The sequence below is a fragment of the Castor canadensis genome, chromosome 14 (assembly GCF_047511655.1).
Source record: "Castor canadensis chromosome 14, mCasCan1.hap1v2, whole genome shotgun sequence".
NCBI lineage: Eukaryota > Metazoa > Chordata > Mammalia > Rodentia > Castoridae > Castor > Castor canadensis.
In genome coordinates, this window is record NC_133399.1 from 85,179,095 (window position 1) to 85,196,624 (window position 17,530).

At 34.5% G+C, this 17,530-nt stretch overlaps 1 protein-coding gene and 1 non-coding gene across 2 annotated transcripts in view; both read right to left on the bottom strand.

Annotated features, from left to right (window-relative positions):
* The window catches only part of Neil3 (nei like DNA glycosylase 3), a 142,176-nt gene extending 125,634 nt beyond the window's left edge, over window positions 1–16,542 (bottom strand). Inside the window, exon 1 of the mRNA XM_074054931.1 lies at window positions 16,421–16,542. The gene's annotated coding sequence lies outside the window, so the exon portion shown is untranslated. The remainder of the gene's footprint in view (window positions 1–16,420) is intronic.
* Window positions 11,155–11,261, bottom strand: LOC141416995 (U6 spliceosomal RNA). The gene has a single exon (XR_012441630.1). It is a non-coding gene; the product is annotated as a U6 spliceosomal RNA (small nuclear RNA).
* Window positions 16,543–17,530: the final 988 nt, after the last annotated feature.

A 17,530-nucleotide genomic window follows, 5' to 3' on the forward strand; every position in this document is an offset into this window, starting at 1 on the left:
AATGGGAATGTAAATTGGTACAGCCACAAGGAAAATAGTATAGAGATTTCTCAGAAAACTAAGAATAGATCTGCCATATCATCCAGCTATGCCACTCCTAGTATATACCTGAAGAAAATGAAATCAGCATACATAGAAGATACCAATGTTTATTGTGGCACCATTCACAATAGACAATAGCCAAATTAGGGAATCAGCTTAGATGCCCATCAACAGGTGAGTGGCTAAAGGGCTAAAGAGAAAAATATTATAATATATAATATGTCACAAATATTATATATAATGGAATATTATTTGGCCATAAAGAAGAACACATCATATAGTTTGCAGGAAAATGGATCAAACTGGACAACATCATGTGAAACCTAAAAAGCCAGGTGCAGAAAGACAAGGGTGTTTTCTCTCGTATATGGAAGCTAGAATAAAAAAATAAAAAGGCAACCTGAAACTAGTAAAGGGACTACTAGGCAATGGTAAGGAGCCCTGCAGGAGGAGGGAGAGAGAGGGTGGTTCAGAGATAGCATTACAGCAGGTGTGGAATTGCCACATTGAAACAATGCAATTAACTTACATTAATAATCACAATAAAAATAGATTGGTGTGGTGGCATGTGTCTGTAGTTCCATCAGGCTGGAGACCCTGGGTTCAATCCACAGTACCCCAAGAAGAGTTATAATAAAAAATAGAAGAAAAAAGAGGAAAGGAGAGTTTATGATTTCCATCATCTCAATCATGCCGTGTAAAATTTGAGATTGTTTTATGTAGTGTATAGTCGTGGTGCTTTAAATCACTCTTAGACACATTTTTAAATCCCCTCAAATCGCATGAAAATGCATAATTTTATTATGTTTAAGTAATCTTAAAATTAGGTACATTAAATATGCTCAGCTTGTTCAGTTTCCAAATGTAAGCATCACACTAGTACTATAAGTTCCCAGGTTCTCAAGATTTCATAATTCAGCTCTCTCACTGCAAATGCCAAGTTAAAATAATTTTTATAATAACCTTGTCTTTTATTCATATTAAGAAGATATCAAGGATTTCACTTTTGACTGAATTTCTGCTAAAAATTTAATTTTTTTACCCATCTTAAGATCAAGCTCTCAGCTTCACTGCAAGACTGCCTGTTATGTTTTGTTATTTAAAGCAGCCCACCAAGACTTCCCAATATTTTATATCAGTAACTTTAAAAATGTATGAGGATGTTTTCATACAGTATTGTCACACAATTTTAAGACATCATCCATCTTTAAGAATCGTTCTCCTAAATTTATCCCAATGCTCTCAAGTCATTGTAAAACATAAATTTTCAGATTCACAGCATCTAAAAGCTTCCAAAAGTTAAATCTTTGGAAGCTTTTAAAATGGTTTATTGATCTAAAGCTCTCGTTCAGAAGGTCTACTTTATGTTTCCCAGGTTTGATCACATTATCTATAGTCATCAATATTCTTCTGTTTGACAATTATTTTCCATCATACTTAGTATCCCCTTCTTATTCACACATTTGGATGTATTCTATCATAGCTAAAAAACAAAAATAAGGAAAAGTGAGCTGACAACTATCTAGTTTCAGTCTTCTAAATGCAAGTACTCAGTTTCCCCAGATTATTTGTTGAGGAGGCTGTCTTTTCTCCAATGTATGCTGTTGACAATTTTGTGGAGAATTAGTTGGTAGTAGATGGGTGAGTTTATTTTTGTGCCCTTTAACCTATTCAATTTGTCTCCACGTCTGTTTTTATACCAATACCATTATATTTTTGTTATTATGGTTCTGTTATGTATTTTGAAATCAAGTGTTCTTATACTTCCAGAATCGCTTTTTTTTTTTTTTTGCTCAAGATTGTTTTGACTTTTCAGGATCTTTTGTGCTTCTATATGAATTTTATGATTTTTTTCTAGTTTTGTGAAGAATATCATTGGTACTTTGATGGGGATTTCACTGAATCTGTACATTGCTTTCAGTATTATGACCATGTTAATATTATGTCTGTAGTTAGCTTTTCATTGTTGTGCCAAAATATCTGACATAGGCAACTTGGAGGAGGAAATATTTATTTTGGCTCATGTTTTTTTCAGAGAGTTTTTTGCCCCCATGCTCTCAAGCAGAACATCATAGTGGCAGAGTTTCTTCATGTTACTGTGGGCAAGCAGCAGAAAGGTAGGAAGGAGCAGGGGCAAGAAACCACTGACCTGCCTCCAGGGACTTATTTCCTCCAGCTAACTCCCACCTATCTGTGGGACCAAGCATTGAATATATGAGCCTGTGGAAGACATTTTATATTTAAATCATCACATTCTACCCCTGGCCCCCAAAGACTCATGACTATCTCACAATGTAAATTCACTTATTCCATCTCTATAAAAGTCCTCAAAGTCTTAATAGTTCCAACATCAATTGAGATGATCATGTGATTGTATCCTTGACTCTAGTTATCTGCTATATTATGTTATTGCTTTGCCTATCTTGAACCACCCTTGGATCATGTGTGTTCTCTTTTTAATATGTTGTTGAATTTGATTTGCAAATATTTTATTTAGGATTTTTACATCTATAATCACTAAGGATACTGATCTGTAATTTTCTTTTTGTGGTTGAATTAATTCTTTGTTGTGTTCTTATCTTGTTTTGGTATCAGGGTATTTAATACTGGCTTTGTAGAATGTGTTTGAAAGTGTACCTTCTCTTTTTATTCTATGGAAAAGTTTGAGGATAATTGATGTTCTTAAAAGTCTGCCAGAATTCAACTGCAAATTATCTGCTCCTGGGCTTTTCTTTGTTGTGAGACTTTTTATTATAGCTTCAATCACATTGCTTATTATTGAGCTGTTTGGATTATTTATATCCTCTTTGTTCATTTTTGATATGTGATATGGGTCTAGTAATTTATGTACATATCTCCTAAGTTTTCTAATTTATTCACATATCATTTTTTAAAGTGTTCTCTAATGATCCTATGAATTTAGTGATATCTATTATAATATCCCACTTTCCCATCTCTGTTAATTTGGGTTTTCTCTTTCTTTTGGTTAGTTCAACTAAAAGTTGTTACTCTTGTCTTTTCTATCAAGAATCAACTCTTTTATTGATTCTTTGTTTTGCTTTTTTACTTTCCATTTCATTAATTTTACCTCTGACTTTATTCTTTATTTCCTTGTACTAATTTTAAGACTGGTTCATTCTTGTTTTTCTAAGACCTTGAGGTGCATCATTAGGTTATTTATTTGAAATCTCTCTGATTTTTAGTTGTAGGCATTTATAGATGTAAACATCATTCTTAGAATTACTTTTGCTGGGGCTGGGAATGTAGGTCAATGGTAGAATCTTGACTAACAGGTGTAAGACCCTGGGTTAATACCCCAGTGCCAGGAAAACAAAACAAAACAAATAAATAAGCAATAAAAAAACCCAAATCAAATATCAAAACAACAATGACAACTCCCACTGCTTTCACTGTTTCACTTTATTCTGAAGGTTCTGGTATGTTGTGCTTTTATTTTCATTGGATTCTATGAATTTCTACCAATTCCTTTTTTCTGCTATTTTTGCGGTCTTATGTTTGAACTCAGGGCCTCACACTCACTAGGCAGGCACTCTACCACTTGAGCTATTCTGCCAGTCTGAGGATACTAGGAATTTTTAAATTCTCCCTCTTGTTTCTTCAATGACTCTGATCATTTAAAAATATACTGTTCAAATCTCCATATGTTTGTGTATTTTTCTGTAGTTTCTCTTACTGTTGAGTTTTGTGATCTGATAAAATATAAGACCCTTGCTGGCAGTTCCCAGAGATAGGACAATGAAGGAAACATTGACTCAAAGCTGCAGATTCAGATAGGAGCCTCTCAAAAATGGTTTCCCACCAGTGCACCATGATGGGTTGTGAGAAACAGGAAGAACATTCCCAGTATTTATATGCTACGTGGACTCCAGAATCTGTCTGATTAGACTGTAGTTCCGATAGATACGGAGAGCAGTGTTAATTGTGTTTTCTGAGTTTTTCATTTCCCTCACTCCTCACCCTCTACAACTCCATCCTATGCACTCAACACTCCATGTACTCAGGTGGTCTTTCTCTTCCTCTGGTGTCCTCTCTAAATTCTCTACTGTTTTTTTTTTTTTAAAGTTTCTGTCTGTTTGCTGCTGAAACTTCAGTGTCTTTTTTCCATTCCTCACCTCTAATGGTAATTGCTTTCCAGCTGTATCTTAAGAAGATGCAAGTTTTCTGTGGATACCACTAGTCTACCATCTCTCTCTCTCTCAGGTCTTGTTTTCTTTCTTTCTTTTTTTTTTTTTAAATCAATTCAGCCCACCTGCATCTTTTAATTGAAGAAGTAAGGCAATTTATATTCAGGGAAATTTTTAATTATATTTACTAGTTCCTGTCAGTTTGTTGTTTTTCTTCTTATTGGTTTGAATAATCTATGGTCATTTCTTTTTCCATTACTAATCTTAGATATGTGATGATTTACTGAATTAGTCATACTTGATTCTTCCCTGATCCCCATTTGTTTGTCTGTTCTTCAAATGAGATTTTTTCTTTGTTGTTGTTGTTAAATAAAAGTTCTTTTATCAGTATCTAAATGGAACCAAGAGAAATAGTTATTTTCTCTCTCAATCTATGATACTGGATTATTCTTGAAAATTCTAGTTACATATGCTTATTCTAGAATATACAGGAACAACTACTGGTACTTTGTGTGTATGTGTGTTTGTGTGTGTGTGTGTGAGTGTGTGTATGTGGGGGGAGTTTCTGGAGGATGAACTCAGGGCCTGGTGCTTTCTAGACAATAACTCTTCCACTTGAACCATGCTCCCAGTCCTTTTTTGCTTTAGTTATTTTTGGAATAAGTGCTTGCATTTTTGTCTGGGACTTGCCTGGACTTCTGTCTTCCTATTTATGCTTCCTGAATAGTTGACATGACAGACACTCATGACTATGCATAGATATTGGTAAAGATGGGGGTCTCAAGAACTTTTTGCCCAGGCTAACCTTAGACCATGAGCCTCCTGATCTCTACTCCCGAGTAACTAGCATTATAGTCATTGAGCCATCATACTCAGTCTACAAATACAGAATTTTTTATATGATATACTTCTTGTCTTTCAGCACATATTTTAATTATATTTCTTACATTATTTTATAATTTATGATTAATAATATACAAAAATGCTTGTTGTTTGCTCCCTCATGCTCTTTTGATAGTGTTTGTCTTTCTTCCTCTTCTCTGTATAGAATTCTTTTAAGTATTTTCTATAATACTGAGTTAGTGATGACAAGCTCCTTTAGTTTGTGTTTATCATGAAAAAACTTTCTCCTTTGATTTTGAAAGATAACTGTTGGATATAGTAATCTAGGTTGGAATGCCATTTTCTTTCGGGGCTTGAAGCACATTATTCCATTCTATCTTGGCTTTTAGAGTTTTGGTTAAGAAATCTATTATTCTGATGGGGTGGCCATAAAAGTCACTTTGTACTTTTCTCCTGTCAGCTCTTAATATTATTCTTTCTTTATTCTGTACTTTTTGCACTTTAACTATAATATTATATGGAGTGGTTCTTTTCTGGCCATGTCTGTTTGGTGTTCTAAAGGCCTCCTGTGGCTGGATGACCATTATCTTTTCCAAGATTTGGGAAATTTTCTGCTATTATTTTACTGACTAGATTTTCTATACCTTTAAATTATTCTCTGTTCCCTGCTCTAGACTATTATTTTTAAGTTTGGTCTTTTTGTTCATGTTCTGTGGTTCTTATATGTTCTTTTCATAATTTCTTATGAAATTAGAAATTATTTTTTATTACTAATTATGATAATTTATCAATCTTATCTTCAAGCTCTAATATTATTTCTTCCACTTTATCTAGTCTATTGGTGAGGCTTTTAACTGAGTTTTTAAAAAATCTAATTTATTGAGCTCTTCATTTCCAAGATTTCTGTTTGGTTCTTTCAGAATCTTTATCTCTTAATTTCTATTACATATTTGTATGATCTTCCTTAATTCACCCAGCTATATATTTGTATCCTCTTTTAGTTCATTAATCATTTAAAGAATCATCTTTTTAATTTCTCTGTCCATCAATTCATCCACTTTCATATTGTTGGATTTAGTTACTGAAGAGTTGTAACTTTTGCATGAGTCATGTTACCTTTTCAATTGTGTATCTTATGTGTCTATGTTGAGATTTATGCATCTTTTTGGATGGAAATCTCTTCCACATTTATGTGAGGGTCTTCTTAGTGAGCAGCCTTTTTTCTAGGCTCAAGCTCTCTTACTGCTTGTGCTTGTGGCTTCAGGTTCACTGCTCTCTGCTGCAGGGCCGGGTTGTTATTGAGACTGCTTTGGATTTTTCTCTTAGTTGTCTTTCTGTTTCCTGTGCTTTTAGCTTTCCCACCACCACTTTCTTAATTCCCAGAGCTCTTTTGCTTTTTTTCTTCTTGGGAAAGAGTTTCTCCTTTGTTGTTTTGACCCTTCTCATGCACACAGTTTTTCTATTCCACTCTCCCTTCTTCTTAAAATCTATTTGTCTAATAGTTTTGGTACAAAGTTTCACTTTTGGCCTTCCTATCACCAGTGTTTTCTGAAGCACAGTTTTCCTATTAGCTATCAACTGGATGTCAAGTTCACTAATAGGATTTTGTGTACTTACATGACATATTTGGAGGAACTAGTTAAAATTTAGTTATGCTATTTGCAATTGATTTTCTCACTTATTCCTCTAGATGACTGGAGTTGTTTTCTATCTTCACTAGTGGCTTTTAGAAAACTTAGGCTGAACTCTGACTCCTAATATCTCCCCTCAAATCATCGTTGTAATCCACTTAGGTTCCTCCTTCTAGTTCCCTGCTGTTGGGGACCAGGCATGAACCCTGGACTGGGATATAATGGAGTTTGCACAGCCTCTCCATGTAGAAGTTTGCACAGCCTTTTCTACCATAATTTTCCCAGTACCTGGTGTCTTGACCTTTGTTCTCACATCTCCTTGAAGAATACAACCTGCTGTGTCTGCATACCAGCCCCTTGATGCAAAACTAGATAAAGTACCAGAACTGTTAGGAGACTCCCTGATGCCAGATTAATCAATACTTTAGATAAGGTGTCCTGCATGCCGTGATGATTCCAGAACTGATGAGTTGTACTTAAGCTTCATTAGCCTTAGGAAAATTAGCCCACCAAACCTCATTCCTTTTACCTTGCATCAAGAATTGTTAAAGATTGATTTTTACCTGAGTCTTTTCCTTGTACTGACCTATTAAAATAAACACTCTGGCTCAGGTAGGCGCCATGTTTCCTATCAGGAACGTGCAGCCCTCCCGCCCCCAGCTTTTCTGTTGTATGTCTGTATGTCTGTGTGTGTTGTATTTCTCATTTCCCACTGCTCTTAGTCAGGTTCACGCAGCATACCCATGCAGGTCGTGGGCACCCTGCACCTTTGGATGGAATTTGCCATTGTAGCTTTTTTTTCTTATGATTCAAATTAAGTTTTGATTTTGTAATTTTCTAATACAGTCTCATTCAACTATCTTCATAGAGTTTCCTTGAGATATTTTGACTATAATGTTTGTGTCAGTCATTGTTCTGATATAAGCAGGAAGATAATTTATTGAAATGCTTTTTGTTTACTTGTGAGATCATGGGGGACGTTGGGGAACCCACACCAAAAAATGAGCAGGAACAAATTAAGGCTGTGCCAAGACCATGCTGGGGAACCTGGAGAACAATACTGCTGCTTATAACTGTAGTTAGCACAGATCACTGGAGCACTAGTGCTTCTGTCATATTGGTTCCTTAAAACTCCACGTGCTAGAGTAGCCATATGGCTTCTGTTTCCTGGAATCCACTGTTCTGGATTCTAGGCCTGGTGGGAGCCACAGATTGTCTGAGCCTTCTATCAGACACATACTATGTGGATATGCTAATCACGGGAACAAACTTCAGATATTGAATAGCAAGTGCTCCTTAGAACTCCTATGGCAACAATAGATATTCCTCTTCCACCATTAGTGATGAGATAGGGACTGCTAACATTGGTTTCTTGATCCCAATAGTACAGACACTCCTGTCAGGAAGGCCTAGTATCAAGGTCCAACTCTGTTGCAGTGTCAGAAAAGAATGAAGAGTGCTTAGTACACTGCTTGGTATAAAGCAAGTGCCCAAATAAAAAGAAGTTATTTTTGTAGTTCCTAGGTCTTTCCAACCTTTCTTTTAATTTACATATCCTCATTTCATTGTTTAGTCCTGGAGTTCAGGAAGATGATTGTGACTTGACCTGCTGTCAGCCTTTAGTGCTTGCTTCATACTTTACCTGTCAGTGCTAATAAGAATTTTTTTATTTCCAAGATTTAGAAAAAGCTTGACTTAGTGCCCAAAGAATAAATAAGATTACACATGAAAAAGGGTAATATATGTTGCATAATATATTAGAAATTCAATATGTATCTACTTTTCATGGAATTAGTAGTTATGATAAACTACTGATATTAAATGTCTCACTGGTTAGTCAGGTCCTGGGCTGTCTTCCTTCAATATTCATTTTCTTTAATCCACAGAAAAATTAAGTGAGCTTGTTATTATAATTTTATTCATTTTAAAAATGAAGTAACAGGTTCTTATTAAGGGTGTTGAAGCAAATGGAAACTAGATGTGTTCAAGTCAGAGCCTGTATTTATAGTTCTTTAACATCTTGAATAGTAGTAAGTAGATGTCCAATAAATGCTTCTTAGATTAACCGATAATTAAATTCCAAATCTATAAGCTTATTTCTGTTTGAATTTTTTTGGACAGTAAAGTAGAAAAGTTGTGAAAAAGATTACCAAACTAATACTTACTTTTAAGTTCTCAAACTTTATGGTAAAGAAGAATATTTAGACCTTTCTTCTAAATGACTGTTATAGAGTATAAGCAATATATTCTTCCTTTAGGGATAAAAAATGCTACATAGGAAACGATGTGGTATATTAAAGACAAGCCTATAAGGTTAGTGTTATAGACCCACAATTTATTGCTTTTATGATTTTTAGGAAAATTCTTAACTTCTTGGTTTCAGCATCATTGCGTATAAAATGTGGAAATGAGATGGAAAATACAAGGTCAGACTGTGTATGAGATTACCTGATAAGTGTGCATGTACATGAATGTACATTCTTTTCCCATTTTGGTAGAGAAGCTCTTCTAAAAGGAGAAAGTTGAGGAGGGATGAGATCAATGGCAGGACTTGTTGATCATAACTTTTGAACAATTAGAGTAAAAACAATGCCTGTGGACAAGTGATAACTTGGGAACATAAAATCTCTTTCAAAATCAAAAATGCACCCAAAATATGTGAGGACATTGCCACTGATTACAACTTTGAACATCTCAAAGTAAATATTTGTATTGTGATAAAGACACATGTCATGCAATTTGCTTTTGAAATAGGCCAATCAAATACTTAAAAGTAAATGAGAACTTTTTTACAAGAATATATAGAAAATGCTAGCTTCAGAAATCTAGTAATGAACTTTAACATATTGGAGAAATAAAAAGTGTTGACTTAGGTAAATATAAAAGGGAGAAAGAAATATTAGGATAATTTACAAAAGAGATAATAAAGGAAACAGAAAAGTCAAAACACTGAAGACTAATATATTCTCTAGTAGCTGTTTTTGTTTACTTCTTTATCCTAATCAATATTGCAGAGAACAGTAGAGGTGTAAAATGTTACAAAAAAGAAAAATAAAGAAAATTAGGAACTTAATGGGAGGAAAGGGCAGATGACATATCAAAAAATTTAAGGCTCTTGGAAAAGATCCAGAGAACAGTTTAAATTCTTGAAGGAGGGAAAGAAAAAAGTATCAGATTTGTGAGCTCTGGAAAAGTGATGTTGAGATTATAAAATTTCTTTGAGCTGAAAATATTTTTCCTCATACAAGATGCCTTACATCAGTCATTACTTAAACTGCTGCCATAAAAGACTATCTAAAGAGAAAAGAAAGTTTAATCTTTCATGGGCAGCAATGAGACTGAGTTTCAATTATCATTCACAATCTTTAGTTCAAGATAAATATGAAATAAAAACAATTAATTAATGGTGTAAGGATGCTATATAAAAAGGACATCAATTCTTAAACCCTGAGAAATAAATCTTATATTTCTTAAGTAAAATAATGGAGTATTAAATGTACAAAATCCTCTGAAAAGCAAAATAATTTAACTGACATTGTCATTAATCTTTACTCTCAGAACACAGGGTTCTTTAAGGACACATTTATGAAAAAGTAAACATATATATACAATGAAGAGATTTGTGGGTAAGCAAATTTACTAAAAATCAACCACAAAGACAACAAGTAACTTCTTGTATTGACGCTACTTGCTCCAATGCATGTACAGTGATATATGGCAAGACTTTTGATCCTGTTCACTTGGAATTTCAATTCCATTTATTGTCCCTCCATTATCTATGAAAGTATTTTAAACACAGAAAACTTATCTTGAATGATACAGTATTTTCTTTTCTAAGCTAATTTAAGTCTTCCTAACACTTTGAAAGGTTTAAACTGTAGAAACCATGTCTGGTTATAAAATTTTCAGTGACTATGTTCATTTATTTAAAACTAATTTACACCTGGAGACATGGCTCAAGTAGTAGAGCAACTGCCTCTCAAGTGCAAAGCCCTAGTTCAAACCCCAGTACTGAGTAAATAAATGTTTTATAAATTTAGATGGACCAATCTGGCAATAGCAATATTAAGTAGGAAAATACCCTTTTTTTATGTTACCAATGTCTGGTAGTAAAGCTGTACTCTAACGTAATTTTTATGCAGTAAAGAATAGAAAAAATTGGTATACATTATTAGACTAATAAGACTATCACGAAATTCTTGGGCTCTGTAGCTCTTATGTCTAAAAAGCAAAATGTATTTTTAAATAAAATTATGTTTTCTGAACTATAAGCTTATGTAATGAAAATAATGAATTTAGATTTTAGAAATTATTAAATCTCAATAGTGGACCAAAAAATAAGCTATGCTATAAATGTTGTTATGCTTCCAGTGTATGGTAAAATATTAGCAATAATGTTAGGCAAAAATGAAAGAAAAGTTTAAAGATAACTTTGACTATCTATAAAAGCTTAGTAATCTGTGGGTCAAGCCCCATTCATGGCTTTTTAAAAATAAAATATGGAACACTTCACAAATTTGCATGTCATTCTTGCACAGGGGCCATGCTCATCTTCTCTGTATTGTTCCAATTTTTGTATATGTGCTGCCTAAGTGAGCACTGTTGCTTGTTTTTGTAAGGGAAATTTTCTTGGAACTAAGTGACTCTCAATTGTTTATAAATTGTCTATGGCTATTTTCCTGTTAGAATGGAGGAGCTGAGGAGTCGCAGCAGAGACTGAATGGCCTACAAAGACTAAAATATTTGCTACATCTTTACTTATATTCACCAACTCTGACATAAAAGCTCCTTGGAAGCAATTTTTATTTTACAACAATTTTTAAGCCATGGAAATTTTAAAACTCAACTTTAGGGCCAACCACATCTTTCATATCTTTGTTTTTAAAGCCTTACCTAATTCGATTTCTTGGCTACATGGAAAATTTGGATTTTTTTCCTCCAAGACAACTGAGTGAATCAAAAGTTCACTCAACTTTATGAAAAAGTGAAGATGAGGAAGATAACAATTTAGCAGATTGTTTAAGGACTCTTAATCTGAATCACCTTCAAAAGCCCAAAATCTATTTAAATATGCAAAAATGTATCAGTTTATGTGTTGAAGTATAATTCTAGTGTGTTGGTCTATAGCTTTATGAAAATATAGTGATAAAGGCTTAAATGATTTTCTTAGTAGTTATGACTCTGAAAATTTAAAAGTAACTGATCTTGAGGAATTTTAATCCTTAAAGATAAAGATTATGAGGCCCAGAAGTTTAAATCTTTAATAAGTAATTAGTTTATGTTGACCAAAAGGTGACCCCTAAGTAGCCAAGCTAAAAGATTAAAAATATGAAACAAAATTTCATCAGGGACATAAAGCCTGAATATTATGGAAGAAACAGAAATAGACACTTATTAGATAAATAAATTCTCAAGCAGACGATAATAATTATGTGGCCTTTTTAAGATGGGAAGATAGATATCTACAGGTGCTACAATATATTATCTAAAATGTCTCCTTTTCAACAAATTATCGGATATGAAAAGAAATAAAAAGTGTCATTCTGTTACCAATGGGTGGTCTTCAGAAGATCTCAGGCCCTTGCACTTCTGGAACAAAGAACTGGATAGAGACACAGCTTGCAAAGCGGTAGTAGATTTTATTGAACAGAAAAGGGGCAATGCAAAAGAAAGAGTGGTGGGTTCTGGCCAGATGGCACAGAAGAGCTGATCTCTTTGTTTAAAGGGCAATTTATAAGTTGTAAAGGCAAATGGGGAGGTGGGGAATATGGGAAGTCTTTGCAGGAGAAGCTGGGATAATTCAAAGGTGTGATTGACAAGGTCTTGTTATATAACATAAGACATTCTGCACATGCAGTTATGTAGAGTCCCATGTCTTTAATTGTATGTATGAGATCATACCCCCCGTTTTTATTTTTTTTTTGAGTAATTTACAACTGTAATCCTGACCACCAGTCTGCCTCAGTCCCCAAAACATACCAGGCAATAGAAGCTGCTTTTTTAGGGTCCAAGATATTAGACTTAGTAGATAAACTCTTCAGAGTAGCCATCATAAGTATACTGAGAGAACTAAAAAAGCACGGATCTGAAGAACTAAAGTATGACATCAAACAGAGAATATCAGTGGAGAAAGAAATAATAAAAAAGAACCAAATGAGTATTAGCGAGTTCAAATATATAATACCCAAAGTGAGTTAGCAGAAGGAAAAAAAAATAAGTGGGACAAAAGAAATTTTGCAATATAATAGAGAGAACGAACAGTGAATAAGCCAAGCCTCAAATTGGCATATCAGTTAAGTGTACCAATATATTTGTATTGAGAATCTTAGAAGAAGAAGAGGAAGGGGAGTGGAGAAGAGAAGGAGGAAGTTCAACTCATTACTGTAAATAAAGTTATGTGGGAATGTGATTGTTTTCATTTTATTAGCATATATTCATAGTAAAGGGGGAATTCATTGTGGCAATTCTAAATAACTTTACATTGTACATTGGTTAGATCACCCCCACTATCTTCCCTTCCCTGCTCCACTTAAAACAGTTGCAAAAGGTTTCATCATTCTATTTCATATGTGTATAGGAAGCCCATCAACCATATTCCCTCAATTTCATCTTCATTCACCCTCCCCTCTACCGCAAGTATCCCCCAGTGGTACCTTTTTATAGTCCTGTCCTTCATTTTTTAATTCCAAAGTCAGTGTTCAAAGGGGTTTCTCCATGTGTCTCAGACATGAATATGCTGTGCTTTGGTCAGTAATCCCCCTTTATTACTCTCCTTTACCCTTTCCCTCCTACCCCCATAATTCAGCAGCATTCAGTTGACATCACTATGTCATCTACCTGCACAGATACAATATATTTTGATACTGTTGACTTTTATTCTGTTTTCCTTTTCTACCTCCCCCAAGTTCCAGAGTAGTTCCACTATTGTAAACATGTTATATATATAGTGTGTATATTATCATGTTTGTTTTGTGTATGTGTCTTTCTGTACCTGTTTTATTTCACTTAGCATGATATCCTCCAATTCCATCTGTTAACCTGAAAATGACATAATTTCATTCATCCTTATGGGTGAGTAAAACTCCATGATATATAGGTCTATCTATTTTTTTTGTTGTTTTTTATTTTATTTTTTTTATTCATATGTGCATACAATGTTTGGGTCATTTATCTCCCCTTCCCCCATCCCCTCACTACCCGGCAGAAACTATTTTGCCCTTATCTCTAATTTTGTTGAAGAGAGAGTATAAGCAATAATAGGAAGGACCAAGGGTTTTTGCTAGTTGAGATAAGGATAGCTATACAGGGAGTTGACTCGCATTGATTTCCTGTGCATATGTGTTACCTTCTAGGTTAATTCTTTTTGATCTAAACTTTTCTCTAGTTCCTGGTCCCCTTCTCCTATGGGCCTCAGTTGCTTTTAAGGTATCTGCTTAAGTTTCTCTGCATTGAGGGCAACAAATGCTATCTAGTTTATTAGGTGTCTTACCTATCCTCACCCCTCCCTTGTGTGCTCTCACTTTTTCATGTGATCGAATTCCAATCCCTTTGTTGTGTTTGCCCTTGATCTAATGTCCGCATATGAGGGAGAACATACGATTTTTGGTCTTTTGGGCCAGGCTAACCTCACTCAGAATGATTGTCTCCAAATCCATCCATTTACCAGCGAATGATAACATTTCGTTCTTCTTCATGGCTGCATAAAATTCCATTGTGGGGCATCTTGGCTGTTTCTATAACTTGTCTATTGTGAATAGTGCTGTAATAAACATGGGTGTGCAGAAGACTCTGGAGTAACCTGTGTCACAGTCTTTTGGGTATATCCCCAAGAGTGGTATTGCTGGATCAAATGGTAGATCAATGTTTAGCTGTTTAAGTAGCCTCCAAATTTTTTTCCAGAGTGGTTGTACTAGTTCACATTCCCACCAGCAATATAAGAGGGTTCCTTTTTCCCTGCATCATTAGCAGTGGTGCTGCTAATGATGGTTATTCTAACAGGGGTGAGGTGGTACCTTAGTATGGTTTTAATTTGCATTTCCTTTATTGCTAAAGATGGTGAGCATTTTTTCATGTGTTTTTTGGCCATTTGAATTTCTTCTTTTGAGAAAGTTCTGTTTAGTTCACTTGCCCATTTCTTTATTGGTTCATTAGTTTTGGGAGAATTTAGTTGTTTAAGTTCCCTATATATTCTGGTTATCAGTCCTTTGTCTGATGTGTAGCTGGCAAATATTTTCTCCCACTCTGTGAGTGGTCTCTTCAGTTTAGATACCATTTCTTTTGTTGAGCAGAAGCTTTTTAGTTTTATGAAGTCCCATTTATCTAAGCTATCTCTTAGTTGCTATGCTGCTGGGTTCCATTGAGAAAGTTCTTACTTATACCTATTAATTCCAGAGTATTTCCTACTCTTTCCTATACCAACTTTAGAGTTTAGGGTCTGATATTAAGATCCTTGATCCATTTTGAGTTAATGTTGCTATAGGGTGATATACGTGGATCTAGTTTCAGTATTTTGCAGACTGCTAACCAGTTTTCCCAGCAGTTTTTGTTGAAGAGGCTGTCTTTTCTCCATTGTATATTTTTAGCGCCTTTGTCAAAGATAAGTTGGTTATAGGTGTGTGGCTTCATGTCTGGGGCCTCTATTCTGTTCTACTGGTATTCATGTCTGTTTTTGTGCCAGTACCATGCTGTTTTTATTGTTATTGCTTTGTAATATAGTTTGAAGTTGGGTATCGTGATACCTCCAGCATTGTTCTTTTGACTGAGTATTGCCTTGGTTATTTGTGGCCTCTTGTGTTTCCATATAAATTTAACAGTAGATTTTTCAATCTCTTTAATGAATGTCATTGCCTATGCCTGAGTGTTCCAGTGTAATTCTTACTATTTCTTGTAGTTGTTTCAATGTTTTAGGCTTTATATTAAAGTCATTGATCCACTGTACCAATTGATATTGGTACAGGGTGAGAGACAGGGATCTAGTTTCAATCTTCTACATGTGAATATCCAGTTTTCCCAGCAAACATTTGGTGAAGAAGCCACCTTTTCTCCACCATGTGTTTTGTGTTCCCCTGTAAAAAACTCAGTTGGCTACAGCTGTGTGGATTTATGTCTGGGTGTTCAATTCTGTTCCATTGACTTTTGTTTCTGTTTTTGTGCCAATACCATGCTGATTTTATTGTTATGGTTCTGTAGTGATTTTTTTTAACCCTATGTACTTGGAGGAGGAGGAGATGGAGGAGGAGAAAATGGCAGGGGACAAAAGATATTTGATGAAATCATGGCTGTAAAATTTCTAAATTGATTTAAAAAAAAACCATTAAAATGCACCTCTAAGAAGTTCAGTAAACTCCAAATATAAACACAAAGAGATTACCATCCACACACATTATAATTAACATGTTGATGTTAAGATAAAGAGAAAAAAATCTTAAAAGGTGCAAGAAAAAAATATTAATCATTTTCAAGGAGATCCTTACAAGATTAACAGCTAACTTTTCCTCAGAAACAATGGAGGCAAGAGGCTAGCTAGGTAACATACTCACAGGGCTGAAAGAAAAAACTGCCAATTAAGAATACTTACTTAAATGTATTTTATATATTTAAAAAATATAGAAATCCTCAGAGAAACAAACATACAGACAGATAGATAAACCAGAGGATTTGTTGCTGCCTTCCCCATTTTATAAGTATGGAATTAATTATATATGAATAACTCTTAAGAACAAAATATCTTATGCTACTAACAACTATTTTACTACTTACCCCAGGAAGAAGATACCAGTCTCTGAAAGATGTTATTCTGTAGTGCTGGAGATGGTGAGTATGAATGTTCGTGCATGGATTTAGTCTCAACTAAAGTGGGTGGGTCAAAGGAATTTCTCAAGTTAAGAACACTATGTTTTGTAATGTTCAAGTACTAGATACAGGTGCCTTACTCTCTCCTAGTCCCCTGTGGAGGAAATAGATTTTCCTGTAGTAATCAGCCTAGGAAGACTGAGCACCAGGCATGAACATTTACCCTCCGGAAAAATTCCTGGTTCCATAATCATCAGTGCTTCTGATTATGACCTTTATGACTTAATTACCCATTCAGTTATCAACAGATCAGTGCAACCTTCAAGTCAGAGGAGTGTTTCTGAAATTCTCTACACTATGTAAATCCTAAGGATTCTTTTGTAGTCCTGCATTTGGTTTTGATTACCCAGCCTAATGCTTCACTCTCTGTTCCACACTTAAAATGAAGATTGAATTTTTGTTGATTGGGCAAACAGAGCTTAAAGAAGACTAACCTGACTGAAATATATAAAGAAATGTAGAAATGTGATTTTTTTTTTAAATCCTAAACATTAGAGGTGAATGTTCACTTTTCCTTTAGGTAGACATCTGATTGATTTTGTACCTGGTTCAAAAATAACTTAAGATGATGCCAGGTGGTGCATAAGACATAAAAATAACTTTAAATGCTAAAAGCAATAGTCAATTATGTAGTTTATTTCAGGAGTTAAAAACAATCCACTCATATTATTAATTAGGGATAAAAATTTTAAAAGAGATAGTTCTCTACACTTCTCTCTTTGCTCCTTTCCCAACTATTGTTCCTAGGATGGTATAGAATCTGTACCTACAGTTTTACCTAACTCAAAATATTCTAGTGAACAACTCTTGCTTGTTTTTGCCAAGAAAAAAAATAACCTCTAGAAGTTGTCACTGTCCCTGGATCCTCTGCACATTGCCACCATTTCAGGTAAAATGAAGAATTTGATTCCTTTATCAATGGACTAGAACAGCAGGGGAGGACAGAGTGACCCCACAAGCTAACAAGGAGAGTGAACTGATTTACCTCTCTGTGTAGTGATGCATAAGTCAGGCATA